This window comes from Choloepus didactylus, chromosome 9 (assembly GCF_015220235.1).
Source record: "Choloepus didactylus isolate mChoDid1 chromosome 9, mChoDid1.pri, whole genome shotgun sequence".
NCBI lineage: Eukaryota > Metazoa > Chordata > Mammalia > Pilosa > Megalonychidae > Choloepus > Choloepus didactylus.
The window spans coordinates 70380211-70398570 of NC_051315.1; the positions used below are offsets into that span (position 1 = coordinate 70380211).

Here is an 18360-nt window from a genome sequence, read left to right on the forward strand (position 1 = left end):
AGTTCTATGCTGTGATCTCAGCCATTCCACCATTCCAGGTTGGTGTATGATGTGTGTACAGTCACGGATGTCTCCTAACAGTTGTTCCAGACTATTTACTAGTTGTTCCTGACTATTTACTAGTGCTCTAGAGGACTAACTAAATTTCACGCCTCTCTATGCTGCCATCTTGCCCCACCTTTCCCCAGTTTACTCTTAAATGCTTTCTAATTTGGCTTTTGTCCTAACCCCTCTACTTAAACTGTTTCCTTGCCATGGTCCTCATTGCTACATCCACTGAGTTCTTTTTATTCTGCCATCTATTTTACTTTCTGGAAGCATTTGGCATGATCAACTGTTCTTTACTTGTAGAATTTTTTCTTTTCTCTTTCATTACTCCATCTCTTTCTTGCTCCTCCTTCGTCTCTTGTTGATCTTTCTCAGTCTTCTTTGGAAATCTCTCTTACTCTGATCACCCCTCAAATGTTGAGTTTTCTTAGAACTCTTCACCATTATCCAGTTTCTTTTGTTACTCTAAACTCTCTAACTGCACAATTTCATCCCCAAACTTCAGTCATTATCCATATGCCAAAGATTTCCAAATTTATGTTTCTCTTAAGTGGATCTTTCTCTCCTAATCAGCTTCTTATTTTATATATCTGCTTGAATTTCCCATGGAAACTTTAAATCTATGACCAATACTGAGCCTTTCTCCATCCCTCAAACTTGTTCTTCCTGCATTATGTCCTATATTAGTAAAAGATGCCACCTCCTTTACCTACTTGTTCATGCCAGAAATTTGGCTCCCTTTCTCTTACACCAACAGTCAAGCAAACCCCAAGACTTATTGATTCTGTCTTTCTGTTGCTTGAGCTCTGTACTTCTCTCTATTACTATTGCTCTTACCCTAGAACTGGCTATTCTGAATTATTTCAGCATCTTCCCAACTCATCTCCATGTCTCCTATATTGCCTTCCCTTTGGAACATGCTCAATATTGAGGCCAGAGTGATCCTTTCAGGTAAACATCTTCAGGTTTGCCAGCTCCTGTAGTTTCTGCTCTGGAAATATCCACCTCTGATCATGTAGTATTGGACCTCTGTGACCATAGGTTGATTATTTGACACCTACCTTACTGACAACAAAAGATTCAAACAGGTGGACACTTGGGTCAATTGGATTCTCTTTTTGGGGAATTTGGGATTAATTATATGAAATGTTAATAGTCATCTCTATTAAATATTTTTCATTGGAAGAGCCTACATATTTGGGAGATACAAGGCAGTGTATTTTGCCATGTGAAAAGGGATGCAGAGAATGGGTTTCCAGGAGAGAGAAATAAGAATGAAGTATATATATGGAAATCAGCTGAGATAAGTCCCCATTGCCCCAGAAAGAGAGAGAGGTTGAGTAAGGAGACTTGATTTCTGATGGCTTTAGAATTCCTAGACTCAGGCCCTTGTGAGGTTCAGTCAGTCTTTCAGGTTCCATGATTTATCCCTGAATCTATGATTTCAAATAATAAATCAGAGCCCTCAGTCAGTGTGTTGCAGATGTATTCAGTGATTTTGACCCTTATAGTTCATAGGTTGTCTGGAGTCCCCAGGGTGATTTTCTTCTGCCACAGGCAGCTTCTTCTGTTTTCCCAAGGGTTCTGTGCAAATATTATCATTTTCCATCTATGCCAGGATATGGGAAACATTGAAAAGCATTGTAATATATAGCTAACAAATTCCTCCTTTTTGCTTACATCAGCTCATGTGGGATTCTGCTATTTGCCACCAAAAACTTTGAGTAAGGCATCTTACCAAATGTAGATCTGAGCTGATTTTTTCCTACTTGAAACCATTCAGTGCGTCTCTAACATCTTGAGAGTTTAATCCAACTTTTTGCTGTAACATAGAAAGACCTGCATAGTCAGGGCCCTATTTACTCTTCAGCCTGTTGTCTCCTGACCCCAACTATATCTCTGTGAACTTCAGATGAGTTACTACTTTCGGTGAAATGGAATATGCCATACCTCCTATAATTGTGGGTCTTTGCACACACTAGGCCATGTTTTCCAACACTCCTCCCACATCTCCCACTCTCCTTTTGCTTGGCTAATACATACTGATTTGTTGTTGTCATTTTAATCTAGATGTCATGTGCTTTGTAAAGTGTCCTCTAATTTCCAAAGTCGAGTCTCAGAGCCCTCTTAGCTGTGCCCTTATAAAAGCCTGTGCATCTCCAATATTCGGCTAATTTCCCATTTACTTACCTATATCTGTGTCTTGAAACCAGAGCCAGTGTTTACCTTGCTTGTTACTGTACTCTCAACATGTAGCACAAAGGAGATAAGCAATACATATTTATTGTGGGAACAATCTATCAATGATCCTTTAATTCATCCTTTATTCAGTTACTACTTTCATTCCCTTCAAAAACCATTCTTTTTTTTTTTTAGTTGTACCAAAAGTAAAATTGTATATTTAAAAAGAAAATAAATCATACATACACAAAACCAAAACTTTAATATACCGAAGACATTTTGTTGTCTAATGCACTTAACGTCAATATTTGGGGTGATTTTTAAGGTTTTCAAAAAGAGACATTAATAATAGCTCAGTACAATAATATTTAAAATATCTCAACAGGAAAATGAAAACTACTTTCACACCATATTTTCACAAATTGTTCTAATGACCAAAAACTCATGTTCACTTGTTTTCCCCTTTGCTTTAGAATAAGCTGCCAGTAATTCTAACCAGTCTAAACTGTATTGTTCCTGGACCAAATACAAGCATTCATACTTGCAAAAATGTTTTGCATTGGTACCTTGGCCTCTACAAAAAGCATAAAATAGCTTAGGAGAGACTAGAGTTTATTTCCAAATACTGTGGCTGACTTCCAATAATCTCATATAAGCAGAAGTACTGGCAAAATTCCAGATATTTGGGATCAGATTTAATTCTTTGGCATAAACATGAAACTGTTATTGACAACTTTCCATGGCTTCTTAATAAACCAATAAGAAACTCCAGGAGCATGAGTGACAATGAAATTTAGTAAACAATGCAGGGCAGGCCATAGTGAAAAATTAATTTTTTTTAATAGGAAAAGTCAACACTAATTTTATACTCTAGAGAAACTAACACCTATTTAGAGGTTTTAAACATTATAGAAAACCAAAATGTCAAGCTTCATAATGAGCAAAATTATAACTTGTAGCTGGAATATTTTGCTGCACTTTGGCATTATACTGTAACTTACGGTATATAACTATCTGAGGACTCTTAGATCTTGGCATAACTGACTAACTCCTCACACCAACCAAGAGGGGGGAAAACAAATTCTTTTCTCCCCACAAATGCTTCAAGTTTATACCATAAAATAAATCAGAGTGAGAGGTATAAAGCAAGGTTATAATGGAACTCTCTTGTCACTTTGTATTTTTTTCTTTGTGACATAGGCAAATATATTTTTGTTTTTAGAGTTGTATACTGCTTAATTTAGCAAGCTTAAAAGCTTATAAAATTTAACTTTTTGAATAAGAAGAAAGTCTAGGACTTTAGAGGTCTTAATTTTACTACCAAAATATCTAAGGAAATCAATCCCTTTTATTAATTATAGTTCTTTTAAATTTAATTGAAAAATTCTTTGTGGACATTAAAACCAAGGCTATACTACATCCAAACAGACAACCTATGACCTAGGTTTGGAAGTTTTTCACTCAGATACCTGTTCTTCAACCCGCTACTCCCTCTCATGCTTTTATTTACTGAACACAAGCTGTGACCTCCAAAACTCTACCGGATAACTTTATAAACATGCATTTATAGTCTTTAAACAGCAGCATCTTAAACTGAGACTAATGCTTACAGTCACATTTCTTGTTAAAAGTTTGTCACTAAAGATTTACCATTCTGGGGGATTAACCTAATACTACTTGAAAAAATAAGAATTGTTAAAGATATTCTCATATATCTTAAAACAACAAACTGGAATTCTAATGATTTTTTAAAAGGCATTTCTACTGAAGAAAAGACAACTGTACTTATTACGTAAACACTATTAAAGTATAAGTGACAGCATCAAAGTGACCTACTTATATTTCCAAAGACCAAGATTTACTATGACAAAGTCTAAAAAATAGGCAAAGGAGGCAAGAAACTAAATATCACTATTATAAAAATAATCAATTTCTATCTTTATCTTTCTTCTGTTGCATGAGGAACCAAGGAAGTCAAATAGAGGATTGTTCTGCTGAGCCAACTATGAAAACTTTAAGAATAGATAGGTATATATCCCCTGTTACTCTTTGAGGGCATTATTTTATGCATGTTTTTTTTTAAAAAAACTTCACAAATAAAAAATGGTTATTTAGCCTTGTGAATATTTTGCAGTAAAGCTTCTTGAATTTCTATTACAAACTCTTCAAGCAATTCAGCTTTTCAAGTAGAGTTGTCATTCAAAAGTCCCCTTGACATGGGATTGGTCCCACAGTTACTAAGTAGCTTCCTTCTTTGTGAAATGTGAGTGGTTCTTTGTTCCTTCAGGATCCCAAATCACTTCTTCAGTCATCCCTGTGTGTTTTCCAACACTATTTATGCTTTAAATTGTAGGTGTACACCTGTAGGAACTTTCCTTATATCCTATTGTTCCCACTTTGCCAAGAGTGAGGGATAGCAGTATGAGTTAATTGTGGTTTCTGAGTTATTGGCCACTGCACTACTCCGGGATTGTCAGTGAATACAGTTAAAATCCCTCCATTTGTGGTGGAAGTCCATCATCGACGAGTTCTCTCTGCTACTACATTGTCTAGCACTTGCTCTCTGTTCACCTGGGCCTGCACCTTCAGGCATCTTCTGAAAAGAAAACTTGCCTGATGCATGTCTTTCTGATAGCTTAATTTATTTCCACTCTGGTAAGATTGGCTGGAATGTTATTTTTTCTTGTTGAACTGGTTAGGTCTCTTGTGAACTGTAACTGGTTTCTTCTGCATTTCATTTTGTCTCAGAAGGTTTGCCTTCCCTTTTTTTTTTTTTTTTTTTTTTTTTTTGCCTTCCTTTTTAGCAGGAAAATAGCACTCTGAATTCTTGTCATATATTTAATATTTTTGTGTGCTATGTTCTAGGAAATTTTTACAAACTGTTTTATTCAAGTTGACTGACAACCATTGAAGTTGTTTTTACTGTTATCCCCATTATAAAAACGAGTTTGGGTGCAAAGGGCAGAAATGAGTTTGAGTCTTGCCCCTACCTCTTGACTCTTGTCTGACTTCTCTTGGTCTCATCTGTGGTGGTGCCCTATCTCATAGGGTGGCTATAAATATTTAAGGAACTAATAGTGCCTGCATGTAGAAATTACTTAAGAAACATCAATTCCATTCTTCTTTCTCTTCTTCTGCACATACAGATATTCAAAATCTTTTGAAATAAGTTAAATATCTTTATATCTATAGGTAGGATTAAGAATATGTTGTTCCCATGTGGCTTCTAAATTGCTAATTTGGTATTGAAGTATGGTTGTGCCATATACTACCTCCGCAGTATATTGAGCCTGCCTAGGAACATCAATGACCTGGAAAGAATGGAGTAGATGATATAATACCACGTCTAATCATTTATTTAAATAATCACAAATTCAGCTGATGACAGAAGCCAAGAGTAGAAGATAGCAAAAATATCAAGTACATATTTCTAATACATTGATGTTCCAGTTACTATAGTTGTGTAATAAATTACTCAGAATGTATTTTAGCATACAACCATTTATTATGCTCAGGGATTCTGTTGGGTCAAGTTTGGACGGGGTGCAATGGGTTCAACTTATCTCTGTGCCATGATGCCTGGGGCATCATTTGGAAGACTCAGAGGTTAGGGGCTGGAATCATCTGAAGACTCACTCATGGCTAACACAACTGGTGGGTAGGGCTAAATACCAGTTGAAGGACTCAGTTTCTCTCCATGTGTTTCTCTCCATGTGAGTCTCTCCAAATGGGTTAATATGGGATTGCTCACTGAACAGTAGCTAGGTTTCAAAGGTGAGTGGAGAGAGAGGGAAAGAGAGAGAGAGAACCCAAATGAGAAGTCATCTCACTTTTTTATGACCTAGCCTCTAAAGTCATGGAACATCATGTCTGTGACATTCTGTTGATCAGTACAATTCCAAAGGTCTACTCAGATTCAAGGAGAGGAGCCATAGACCGTATCTTCTGATGGAGGAGTGTTGATGTCATGTTGTTAGACGACTATGTAGGATGGATTATATATATTGGTGCAGTCATCTCTGGAAAATATGCTGGCCTTTATGTAGCCCAAGATCATTAAATGTATCCTTTAAATTATGATTTTCAAGGCAAGAAATGATAAAAATCAAGGTGATGCCTTTGATTGATTTCTATCTTAAGGCTGACATTTTAATAATGCATCTAATAGTTGTTCCAAGGACAATCAAAATATCAAGATGTCATTTCAGGAGGTAGGCAAAGTAATAGAGAAGGGGGAGAAGTTTAATTAAGCATATTAAAAGTTATATTGCCTCTTTTCCCAAGGATGTCTGCATTCCCAATATATCCTTTCCTAATAATATGTTTCCTTTCTAAGAATATTTTGGAGCACTAAATAAAATAAAAGTGCTGAATTTTTTTTTGCTTTTGACACTGAGTGTGACATCATTCTTCTTAACCCAAATATTTATTTTTGGCTTTAAATTAAAATGTCAAAAATCTAATCCTTAATCTTTTTGGAATGTCTGTCAGAGGATCAGAGTGGAGAAAACTACTCTTAGGGCCATAAATTCAGATTCTGATCCAAATAAAGGATCAGCCAAATTTATACTCCAGAAACAAGCTCTCTGCCCTTTCACTTGATTCATCACAATATTCCTTTAAATTTTTCTTCCTTATTTGATTCCTGAAATGCAATTTACTAGGCTTTCACTCAAAATTAGAGTGGTTGTGTTATATATTAAAACCTTTGGATTAAGGTGACTTACAGTTACAAAAATATGTAAGGAATGTTTATAGTACTTTCCTCGAAGCAGATTTTGATGGGAAAAATGATTATGGGAGTCATTAATACTAGGTCTAGAAGAGAAAGGGCATTGTTGGGTGGGAGGGATCATGCAGACTGAGTAGGGTGGGTACCTAGAGTTGAGCTTCATCTAGTTGCCTTCTTTGCTCAGGATCCTTATGCACATTGTCCGGTTTAGACAGAGAAGATTTATGAAGGTAGATAGGAACATAAGAGTGTACTCAGCAATGAGAGTGGGTGGAACAAAGATTACGGGGCTACGTACTTTCAAGCAGTAGAACTGAGCTACAGGGTGGAAGAAACATGGAAGCCAATCAGCGAACCTCATATGAGGAGTTCAAAAGTTTAAGTAATACCTCTTGGCATTAGGAATAGAAATGCTTATAACACAGATCTGCTCTTTATGGACAGTATCAAGAGCTTCAAGCATTTTCCAGTTGCATCCTCAGATATAGATGAATATATTGGTAACAAGAACATCTTTGAATACCAAAGGATGATGACAACATCACTACCATGTCTGAAATTCTTAAACTTTTATAATCCAAGAAAATGAGAAGATTCTGAACAGATTACAAAATATTTTGCCATAAAATTTATTGCATTATGCTCAGAACATTTATCTTCTAGCTTTGTTAAATTTTTTTGCACCCCCATATTCTCAAAACTGAACACCCACATATGTCTTGGTGCTATTATATAAGGATAGTTTCTAAGCTTACATTCTAGACAAAAGAAGAGATGTTCATAGAAATGCAGTATATATGTAGATGCACAAGCCAATACAGAGAAAGAGATAAAGTATGTGAAATTCATTTTTTCAGGTATGAAACACTAAACAAATGTAAAGGTAGTAGTAATATATATTATATTGTTACTTGGAGGGCAGGTTGGTAAGAACAGTGTTGGGTGGAAGAAGATTCTGGATTATTTACAAGAAGTCTTTTTTGGAATAAGTTTTTAATTTATTCTTCTAAAACTTCTTGCAAGGCCAATGAATACATTTTTTTTTTTACATTAACAAATGTTAAAGGATTTATTTTAATTTAGCTCCCTGTGTTGGTTTTCTGATTCATTATTTTCCCACAGCTCTTTTAATATAGACCTTAATGGGTTCTGCTCCTAATAAGCTTTTCACAGAGCACTATAAAGACAGGATTACAGGGCACACATATCACGGAAAGGGTCTCTTTGTCCCATAGCAATAGGTGGGTAGATGTTAGAAAATTGTGAATTTAAAATCATAGTAATCATTAAACATAGCACCTCAAGACAATTATGTAGCAGGACTAATTACTATTCAGGTATTTCATACTTTTGTCAATAAATGAGGTTTCAAATGACTGCTTGTCTTGAGTATAGTTGTTTACTAACTAAACTAGATTAAAAATATTTTTAAAAGTAAATCTATAAAACATAAACTTAGCTCTTACAAGGTACATTGTTTCTGCCACCATATCACAGGCCGCTTGCTCTTCTTATAAGAACAGGAAAAGTTGAAGTAAGAGAAATCCTAGATTTAGAGGCAGAACTCTCTGGATTTAGAGCTTTGATTCCCAGATCTGCAACTTACAACCTATGAGAACTTGGGCAGGCTGCATAAACTTCTATGAGCCTCATTTTCCTCATCTAGAAATCTGAAAACCTGCCCTTTTTATTTATCTCATGAAGTTTGAAAAAGATCAAATGAGATCAAGTAGGAAAATGAGAATATATTTTGTAAACAGAAATCTACTTTTCTGTTCCTTTGTTATCATCAGGGGTCAGAACCTTGACATGCCAACTCTAGTCAATCCTGTTTGACTTACCCAACCATCTCTCTCTCGTTCAAACAACGTTCTCTATAAATTGCACTAAATTGAAGAGGAAACATAAATCACTCTTATTCAACAAGTTTATACTAAGTGGAATTTACATCCCAGAGAGATAGAGCTTACATGACTACTCGCAACAAAAAAATGTGAAAATTGCTATAAATATATAACATGTACAATATATATGACATGATTGAGCTAATGTTTAGTTCTGCACCAAATTGTCTTTATGTCTACTATTTAGCTCTTAATAGACTTTCTTGCTTTTATTTAGGTCTTGAGGACAAGGACTATGTCTCTTACCCTAGCCCGGTCTAATTTATTTAATCACATAAAATGCATGTTATTTTCAAATGAGTAAAGTGCTGAGAAAAAAGTGTGGTTATGTTGCATGTGGCAGCAGTGTGGATGCTAAGAGCAAGTGTAATTTAAGCAAATGGATATGTTTATATAGTAGCAGAACTAATACTTTCTGACAGTTGCTCTGGCCTTTATTTTAACTTCTATTTTCCCAGTTACAAATAGAAAGTAGAATATCTTAGTGGCCCTTGAGAAGTGCTGAAGAGGTATAAGTATCAATCCCTGGAAGTAGAAGAGTTCACTCTTGATAATAAGTTTTAGCTCCCTTTTGCTGTTGACCATTTGCAATATCATACATTTGAAAACCTTTGCATCTGTACCTAAAGATATAAAAGATTGGCATTTTAAAACAGCAGAGAATGTTTTATACTTTGAACATATAAAATATAAAAATGAAATATATCATTAAAGTTTTTGCAATGTGATATTTTAAAAATAAAATAGCAACACTAAATAGCCCTAAGAAGGATGCCTGGGCTTTGTCTCCTCACTCCCCCTTACTGATCCTGTGACCTTGGGCAATGTAATTTCTTTGGGCCTTATTTGCTTCTGATAAAAAAAAAAAAAAAGACTTTATGAAGGTAGGGACAAAATCAGATAATTTTTACCAGCCTTAAGATCTATGATTATAATGTTGTAATAATTATTTTAACCAATGGCTCAGGGGCTCTTGGGATAAAAAAACTAACATCACTAAGAATGCTTAATATCTCCCATTAGACATCACTAAAATATCATCCTGAGGCTATATTCTTCCATGTGAGGTTAATTCATTTAGCAAAAATCTATTAACTATCTACAATGTGTTGAGTGTTCTTTGAGACCCTGGGGAAGATATAAAGATGATTAAGTCATGGTGCCTGCTCCAGAGGGAGTTTCCAATTTAGAGGGCAAATAGACACACAAACAAATAATTATAATAGAGTGTGACAAGTATCATAGTAGCCATTTGCACAGGGAACTATAGAAGTTGAATGGGAAATGGAAGGCTCTAGTATAAAGCTGTTGGGCCAGTGTAATAGTGGGTTTTTAGACAATTGATACTTCAGTGAGGTATGATGGAAACCACTGAACCAGGAGCCAGGTGACCTAGGTTCTGTTCTTAGAAACTTCTTACTACCCACTCACAATATAAGCTCAAGCAAATCACTTTTATCTTTCTAGATGGAAAATGAAGGCACTTACATTAGACAGTTTCCAATTCCATTAAAGCTTTAAAATCTTATGACTGCCAGGCATGCCAATTGTCTATCTGCTATCTGTTCTCCCCTTCTTTAACAAAACAGAATCTCACTATTATTTAGGCAGGGCTACAATATGCTCAGATGAAAACTCAATTTCCAGATCCCTTTATTCTAGGGGAGTCCATGTGACATAATTCCAGCAAATGAAAACAAATTGGAATGCTTTGTTTTCCTGATAATAGGCGCTATACTTCCTCCTTTCCACTTCCTTCTTCTTTCTGCCTCGAATATAGACACAATGCAAGGATAGAGTCCTGGCAAATGCCACAGTTAGGATGGAAAATCAGGAAGCTTGAAGGAGCAGGGATCTTTGATGGGTTCTTCGAACAGTTGCACTGGCCTCGGAAGATCCACTTCCATACTTCCTGTTGCCTGAGTAATATAAATCTTCATTTCGTTAAGCCATCATGATCTGTTTTCTGTTATAAGCAGCTAAACTATCCTAACTGATACAGATCCTAAGCTTCAGTAAGAGAAGAGCATTTTCTGAATCCAGGAAGCTGGGTTAAATTAAACTATAGTTTAATGTGAAATAGTTCTATATATTAGTATCTGAGCATGCAGGTGTATGTATGTGCATATCATATCTGGATATTATATAAGTTGTAGGTCAATGCCTCCCAGATTTGTATCCCCACTTAGTTATCTCTTCTGAGCTCTAGGCTAACTGCCGTCCTAATATCTTCCTTGTCCATCTTAGGTATCTCTTTACCCTAAAAAGTCCAAACAAAATACTTAAACCACACACCCACACCAAATCCAAATGTTCTACCAATGTTTGCCATCTAAATATTGGCATTTCTATAATCATATGCTTAGGCCAGATATCTGGGAGTCATCCATGAAACTTTCTGCTCCTACACATGATATTGCCCAAATTTTCTTACGTTCTTTTCCCAGTGTACTTGTTACTTAATCTCTTTGTGCCTCAGTTTTCTTGTTTGTAAAGTGGACATAATAGCTCTATAGCATAGGATTATTTTGAGGATTAAATTAGTGAATATATTACATATATACATATATAGTGTTATAACAATGCTTGGCATAAGTAAATAATAATAATTATTATTGAAATAGAAGTAATATTGAAATTATAGCTTTTCTAAATTTATGCACTTTTCTTTTAACATGGGGGAGTGGGTATGTGTGTGTATAAATATATATAATTTCCATTTTGATTTGTTTCAGTATTTACTATGGGCATTATGAGAGACTTCTTTACACATATTTGGACATATCTTGGAAAAAACCTGAAAAATTTAATTCATGAAACAACTATTTAGTGAGCACTTTCTATAAGCAGTTACAATTCTCTGCATTGAAAAACAATGGTGAACATGCAAATTCCTTAACATAACAGAACTTTGAAATTCCATGTGAGTTTTCTCACAGTAAAATAAAATGGGTAGATTAGAACTAGGTTATATCTAATTTGTATCTAATTCCTTATAGCTCTAAGGATCTATGAGTCTTTGATTACATGAAGTGGTATGCTGGAATATGAATGGAAAAACAGCTTAAGACCAGAACATAGAAATCCTTGAATGCTAGGCTAAGGAGCGTGGCCAGTTTGATATGCAGTAGAGAAACAATAAAAAATTTTAACTGACACAATAAGAGCTGTGTTTTAGGAAGTTTAATTGGGAAGCATTGTGTAGGATGGGTTAGAATCAGGTTTTTCATGGATAGAAATATCATTAACCCAAGAAAAGGAAGAAGTAATTTGCAGTGTGCCTAGAAGAGGGAGGTTATCTAGCACTCCTGATAACCATGCAAAAAAGTAGGTCATGGAATAGCATGTGGCTGAAACAGGAAACCCCTCTAGATCTGGGCTGGTTTTAGTTTTTGAAAAATGACTGTCTATGTACATGTGTGGGTAAATAGAAAAATAAATAATGGTGATGCCAGGAGCCCAAGTAGAAGTGGCAGGGAGTCATGAGACCTAAGCATGAGACTTAGTACCTTGTTTCTATCTCCATCCAGGACCAGTCATGGAGGCAGGAAATCCATTTTTTAGTAGGACAGGTATTGTATCCAGAAGCTGAGTCCATACTCACTGGGCTCTGTGTGTACCCAAGCCACTGCACATCACCACGCAGGGAACACCTTGCTGCCTAGGACAGCCTTGGCTTGGGCAGACTGCCCAGGTTTCAGCAGCAGTCCTGGGGAAGCAGCCAGAAGCACAGCAGGCAGGAGCAGTGCTCCCCCACTCACATAGCATCTGTCCTGGATCCTCTCCCCGCCGTGATGGAAACTGAGAAGGACCCTTTGTATTAAGTAGTCATCCCTGGGGTCCTGGAGCATTCATTAATGAGAGGAGCCTGAAGAGATGGAAGAGAGCATCAGAATCATCTAATTCGAAAAGAAGGAATCTGAATTAATTTTGTACTCACACTGGTCAGTGGGACATACTGATTAAATTAGAATGGGACTCTGGTAATGATACTATTATAAAAGGCTACGGGATCCCAAACTAGAGTCAAAGCAATGGAAATATGAAGGAGATGTTTCTGTGATTTTTGGAATGAGAATTCATTCTTTTTGGAGTAAGAACTTCATCAGCTTCAAGAACTGACTTATTTTATGTTCTAGGGGTATGGCTTGTGTCAATGTAATTATCATGTCCAATGCGCATTTGCAAATGCTATACTATTTATTTAGAATTTTGTCTCTTCTCCCCACTTATTCACCTGGCAAAAGCACATTCATTTTTTTTTTTAATCATAGGTGATTTTATGATTTATTTCTTTTTTTAATTTAGTTTTATTGAGCTATAGTCACATACCCTACAGTCATCCACAGTGTACAATCATTCGTTCACAGTACCATCATATAGTTGTGCATTCATCACCCAAATCAATTTTTGAACATTTTCATTACTTCAAATAGAATAAAATTAAAAATAAAAATAAGAATAAAAATACAAGTAAAGAAGAACACCCAAAACATCCCATCCCCCCATCAGCCCTGTTGTTCATTTAATTTTTGTTTCCATTTTTCTACTCATCTGTCCATACACTGGATAAAGGGATAGTGAGACACAAGGTTTTCACAATTGTACGGTCACTCCGTATAAACTACATAGTTATACAATCATCTTCAAGAATCATGGCTGCTAGGTTTCAGTTCAACAATTTCAGGTATTTCCTTCTAGCTATTTCAATACAATAAAAACTAAAGACAGAAGTCATAAGAATAACCTCCAGAATGACCGCTCGACTCTGAAATCTCTCTGCCACTGAAAATTTATTTTGTTTCATTTCGCTTCCCCCATTTTGATCAAGAAGACTTTCTCAATCCCACAATGCTGGATCCAGGTTCATCCCCGAGAGTCATGTCTCACGTTGCCAGGGAGACTTACACCCCTAGGAGTCATGTCCCATCTATGGGGGACCGCAATGAGTTTACCTGCTGAGATAAAAGCCCATTCATCTTGGAAAATCCAGCTTAGATGAAAACTCCTTCAGGAATCTTTTACAGACTCCACCAAATAAAATTAAGTCCTCCTTCTTCCTTGTTACTTTTATAAATAATACGTTTTCTATTGCTGCCCTTTTCACACTATATTTTTATTAACTTAATCAAAAAATTAAAAAAAAAATTCCAAACAAAACAAAGCAAATAAATAGGAAAAACAAATATCCTGAAATAGCTTCATTGCTTCCAATTTGCTTCTACCATACCACAAGAAAATTAATGAGCCATGGTCATTCCTGAGCATTCCCATATGGTTAAGATTACCCTTGATATCTTAGTATTTTTGTTAGATTACTGTTGCCCCTTCACTAGCTGCTGTCTATGTCTAGGTCCCCTATATTCTACAATATAAGACACTTGTTTTACATTTTTCACAGAGTTCACATTAGTGGTAACATACAATATTTCTCTCAAAATTATGTCCTCAAGGTGTTTGATAAGCATTTATTTAATGAATGAATAAAAATTCCACAGAGAGTTTTTGAGCACTAGCTACATATCAGCTATAATGCCAGCACTGTGGTTACAATACTGACTAAAAGAGCTCTGATCTCTGTCCCCTTGAAACGTGTAGTCTGTAGGGGGATTAGATAATTAAAATGGCAATTACAAACTGGTATGGTAGATACAAATACTGTTTGCTGTGGAAACACATAGAACGAATGTACCTTCTGTGCCTAAATATTTGAAAACTAAGTAGCTCTACCTCAGAGGTAATAATATAGTCAGAAAGCAAGTACTATTAAGTTAAAGGAGGAAAATGGCTAGGATTGTAGATGCCACTGAAATCTGAATATTAAGCTTTATGTTTTTGAGTATGTACCCTTTCAGCTATATTAATATTGAAAAGAATATTATGAATCCAACTTTCTAAACATGTCTTGTAATGTGAACTCGGCCAGTGATTCTTAGACAGTGTAGAGTTGAGAGAATCAAAGTGTGAGTGTCTCATCTTCCGTACTTAAGATACACTTTTTTTTTTTGGTTTTAACAATTATTTAGAAAACCCTTAAAAGTAGTTTATTTTAAAGTATTTCATTCCAGGCAAAAGAATGCATTTTTCAGCTATGTACTTCTCTACAATAATAGAGATCACTGATCATGATGCAACAGCCTTTCCTCTCAACAAACTACTGGGTGATTGCAAGTTATTGTGTCTTAGTTTTCCCATTTCCTAAAACATTTTTGGCAAAAAATTGATTCCATAAGCTGATTATATAAGTTTAAAAATACTTTTTTATGAATCCATCAATAATTATATAGCCATTTAAAATAAGGTGTTTGTGTGTGTGTAATTCGTGTATTTTAGCACTGTTTGCTATGGCATACATAAAGTCTGACTAGAATTCCTTTTACTTGAAACTATATTTGAGAACAGTTCTTAATAATAGCAGTTATGAACATCTTGATTATTATATTTAACTCAGTCTACTTGATATAGTATACTTGATAGAGTGCACTTGATGTTTTGTGAATAGAAATGAAGTTGAATTGCTGCTCTAGGGCAATGGGTTTCATGATGTAGGTTTGTTTAGAAATGAAAACAATATAGCTTGATGCACACGTTTGCAACATTTCAGAATAAGTTTTCAGGTTTGGATAATAAAATTGTGTTCATGACCATTACCATCTCTAAATGTTTTCCTTTCTCATATGTGAGGTATGTGGGGATTATTCTCAAAATTAGATGATGGATTATGTTATAAAGATGAAAAAAAGAAAAACACTAAAATAATAATATGAGAAGCTGGTATTTTGATTCTAAACAACATAGTACAGTGAAATGCATTAATTGTAAAAAAAATTCTGAAAAATTAAGAGATTTAAATTTCTTAAGACTATTTTGTTATTTTGTTTCAGTTTAAGCTGCATCTTGCACAGGTGTGTTGACATGGATTCTGATTACTTTTTAGTCTACAAAAGGGAAGGCGTCATTTAGATGAATGATTTACTATTAAAAGATGAATGTAAAGTAACAGATTGCACATTACTAAATCCATAAAGTACTGCTGCATCTTCTTCTCTTTTCTTTTCTATACAATGTATACATTCTATACAATGTATCAATGAAATGCAAATAAAGTAGAGTATATGGTGGAATTACATCATTTGGAAGGATATTAAGCTCTTTTTATTGACAGAGACCACTGAAGTACCTAAATTGTGACTATAAAGTAATGTGAATTGTTTTTAATGTCTTAACCTAATGAATGATCCTCATGTCAAAGTATTAACTGGGATGATTTCCTCTGAGCAATTTTGAAATTCCAATTTTGAAATGGTCTTCAAAGCTGGTAGTGTATATATATATTCTTTCTAGTAGCATATTTTTAGTGATATTAATAATGGTGACATCAATCCTTGTAAAAGATGGTCATATCTCTTTATAACTTAGCATCCTAATAAGGTGCAGGACTGGAACCCTATAATGCCCCATTAAGTTAAGGCAGTGCTCAAGTCCTGAATTCATCGGACTGATCCTATATCCCTCACATAGAAGTGCCCTTGTGTCCAGTGTGCTGAGAACTGGTTTGGTTTTTGGAATCACCTAATAGTCATTTATGGTCAAAGTTTGTGACTTTGGGGACTAAACAAGTTAAAAATGCCAATTCTACTTAAGCAATTAAATAAAATTTAAAAAAAAACCTGACAAATAATGAGATGTGTTATGTTATATGTCTCATGAATTCCCAAGTAGGAGTTTTAAAAGCCCATGGGATCTTGAGATTTTCAATCAATAAATCATATGAGAATCTTCAGATAGGTAGAATGTAGAGATGATATAGTTCAAAAAATCATAGTCAATATCATTATATAATTTTTATTTGAAAATGAAAGATTTCCATTATTTTCATAATGGAATTTAGAGAAAGATTTGTTAAAATCTTATTTTCAAGTGCAAATATTCCAGAGATCAATTAAGAAAGTAAATCTTATATTTAATTGAGGCTATAACATGTTTATTAGGTATTTATAATGTATATTGAGATATAAGGCAAATTTAAGCTGCTTTTCATAATGCATACTAGATTACTAATGTTTTCAGCTTGAGCATATCTCTTATTTAAAAATGAAATCTGAGACCACTTCCACTTCTGCTTAGTATGTACAAAGTCTCAAGAGATCACCACCTAAAGGTGAGAGCAAGTAGGATACCTTACAAAATCAGATTTTTAAAACCCAGTCAGAGCGATGAGGTTGTAAAGAAAACTAGTGGACTGAAATTTAGAAATTCATGAGCCCCTCCTAGGGAAGAAGAGGCCCACAGCTGCATCCACCCTCTGCAGAGCAGTGGGAGGCGGAGGACACTGCCATATGTGTGAAAAAGAAGAGAACAGTTGACCTTGTGGTTAATTGTTAAAGGCTGAGTGTGGCAGGTATGATCATATAGAACACCTAGGAGCTTTGGACACAAAGGGACCCTTCCCACAATTCTTTTCAAAGGTCCTTCATGGAGTGCTCAAGAGAAAGGCTGAGGACAAAGCAGGAAACTGAAAGAAACCCTTTCTGAGGTTTAGGGGCACCAGTCTTGCTGAAATCTGAGGGAGAACGGACAGAAACCAATAGGCATGCCAGGCCGTCCACTGAGTACCTGGCAGTGCTAACTGCAGTTGTGTGTGTGTGGGGGGGGGGGGGGCGGGCAGAAGAGAAGCCCCGTCAGAGTTACAGGTGCATAGTGCATGCTGAAGTCTGAGGAGAGGGCAGGAAAACTGAGACAAATGCTCCAGGCACACAGACCACAAGCCCTGATAAAGGGAAGATTTGCTCCTGCCAGGAAATCACTGGAAACCTATGGTAAACTGAATCTAAGTAAATCAACAGCAAATGCCAAGACTGAGGGCATTTTACAGACTGGATTGACTCTAGTAGCTTGCATGCCCTTTTCTGGGCATAAATATACTTTACTTGATTACCTACTGCTTTTTAACCCAGTATGTCTGACATTCAGTTCACACTTATGAGACATATCAGCAGGACGATGGATAAACAAACTGTGGCATGCTTATACACTTGAGTACTACTAAGCAATAAAAAGAAACAAATTACTGATAATGGAAAAACATGGATGAATCTCAAAATAATTATGCTCAGTGAAAGAAGCCATACCCCAAAAGAGTATATCCATTTATGTGAAGTTCTAGAACAGGTAAAATTCATCTATGGTGATAGTTAAGGTTGCTTCTGAAAGTCAGGAAGTGGGGCTGTGGAGGTGGGGGATGGTGGGATTGACTGCGAAAGGACAGGTGGGAGCCTTCTGGGGAGGTAGGAATGTTTTATGTTTTGATGAGTTTGAGTTGCATTGATGTATACATTGTCAAAATTTATCAAACTATACAGTCATACTTTAATATGAAAAATACTTTGATTTTCTAATAATTGAAACATTGAGTCTCAAAAAGTCCATATTTTACATCCTATATTTCAGCTCTAACTTGAGTTAGTATTTATTGTGCATCTGCATGATGGAATT

The 18360-nt window shown here is 35.5% G+C and overlaps 1 pseudogene; it reads right to left on the bottom strand.

Annotated features, from left to right (window-relative positions):
* Positions 1–4428: 4428 nt before the first annotated feature.
* On the bottom strand, positions 4429–10805 carry LOC119543763 (annotated as a pseudogene).
* Between the last annotated feature and the right edge of the window lie 7555 nt (positions 10806–18360).